The 1,820-nt window shown below is 38.3% G+C and overlaps 1 long non-coding RNA gene across 1 annotated transcript in view; it reads left to right on the top strand.

The window, feature by feature from the left end:
• LOC135220909 (uncharacterized) overlaps positions 1–1,820 on the top strand; it is a 59,322-nt gene that overhangs the window by 34,878 nt on the left and 22,624 nt on the right. The gene's annotated exons all lie outside the window — the stretch shown is intronic.

The raw sequence follows: 1,820 nt of genomic DNA, 5'->3' as shown, positions 1-1,820 counted from the left end.
GAAGTACATTTCAACCAAGAGATAAGAGACTAGCAAGAAAAAAATTGTTTTACTTGTCCTCCTCTTTCAAACACGCAAATTTCCCTTTTGTTTTCTTGCATTCATGCACACAGTTTACAATGCTACCAGAAACCTCAAAACTAAATCACCTCTAAAGAAAAAGCATTCGGCTCAAGAAGCTACACACTAACTTAAACGTGTTAATGAAAAACACAATGCAGGTAGTACCAGTCATATGAAAATTAAACACCATTTCAAAACAGCATGACTAGCAGAAATCAGATCGCTCGTTAAGATCATCCATTTTTAATGTTTATGCAATATAAAGTTATTGACGGAACAAGTGCCCCTAAGAACATACGCTTCCTTCGCTACGTAATAGGCAAAATTAAAAAAACATTTAGCCAATATCTTGAGGCAAAAAGGCACATTAAATAATGAATAGGTACTTAAAACCTATTACCCGTAACTGTTCCAAAAACTTGATAGAGCTTGAATCCACGTCTATCAAACCCTAAAAATGTTAACCACTAAAATTTTAATCAGAAACATACTTTTATTTTAATTCAGCCCTACCTGTTCCGTCATGACCATAACGCCCAAACCCCCTCCACCTCAGCTTATGCAAAACTTCACGGAGAAAGATTTGGTTCCGATTTAAAAGTTCTTAAGCCACCATATGATAGCCATTGTGATGACAAGTCGCTTCCATTGAAACAAGTACTGATTTTAGTGCTGACGCACCATGCGTACAACGACAAAACACGAGAGAAAGCATGCTGTCCCGAATAAATAAAATTGAAAGACAATAGAAATTAACCTGAAAAATCCGTGTAATTCAGCTGCAAAAAAAAATCGAGAAATTTAAACAATCTGAGTACTATCACCACCACCAAAAGGGGTCAACCCAGGTGTGAGCTGAGCTAACAAGGACTAAAGCAGAACACCGTGCAATTTCCGTTCCAGTGAAAAAATTTTCTTGCAACTCAAAAGGTTACTGTAGAGTCCTTCGGAGCTTAAGATGAGCTATGAAGATACCCGTCAAAATGAAAAATGAGAAGAGCCAGCAAGAACGCTGTTGACCTAAAGCATGCAGAAAGATCTTAAAAACAACATCGGTTTTGCATACAGTAGAGCGGGGGTTCCAGTAAAGGCTAACTCGTTTACCATAAGAAAACACTCAAATTTGCAGCAAAGTAACAAATCTACGGGCTGCTCTTGAAGCAAGAGCCCGTGCTGGCACAAGGCCAGCTTAATCTCAAACAACAAGTCTGGTGAAAGCAGCAGAGGTCAAAAACTAAAGGCTTGACCAGCTTGAAACTAGAAAGGAGGAGAGCACAGCACAATGCTGTATAATGCAGGCTTACTATATAGCGCTATTAAATATATGCTGGAAATCTTTTTACAGTAGAGTACCAAAGAAATGTTTCATTGCAGAAGCATCAACACTAACAAGCAGTTTAAGAGTACTATTAAAGAGACACATGTTCTCGAAAATCCCAAAACAACTTCCAAAATCATTTATGTTTTGAAATCGGGCAATATAGAAAGGCAGAGACTACCTGTCCTCTTTGAACATCTAGGCATGATTGGTCTACCTTCAGTCCATACAGTTTGACTGAAGACCTTTCAACAATAAGCGGGACAGCGGAACTTCGTCGGTAAGATACTAAATTAACCTAACCTAGCACTTGCTTGTTAAGGTGTCTTGTCAGTGGACTTTCAAGGCCCTTGAGGAAAACTATTCTACCATCCAAAAGAATCAAATCATTGATAAAGAACTTTCCCAGACTAAGATTCTTTCTTCTAAGCATCTGGGT

The sequence above is a fragment of the Macrobrachium nipponense genome, chromosome 2 (genome assembly GCF_015104395.2).
Source record: "Macrobrachium nipponense isolate FS-2020 chromosome 2, ASM1510439v2, whole genome shotgun sequence".
NCBI lineage: Eukaryota > Metazoa > Arthropoda > Malacostraca > Decapoda > Palaemonidae > Macrobrachium > Macrobrachium nipponense.
The sequence above is the reverse complement of the archived record's forward strand: the minus strand, read 5'-3'. Positions and strand labels throughout refer to the sequence as shown.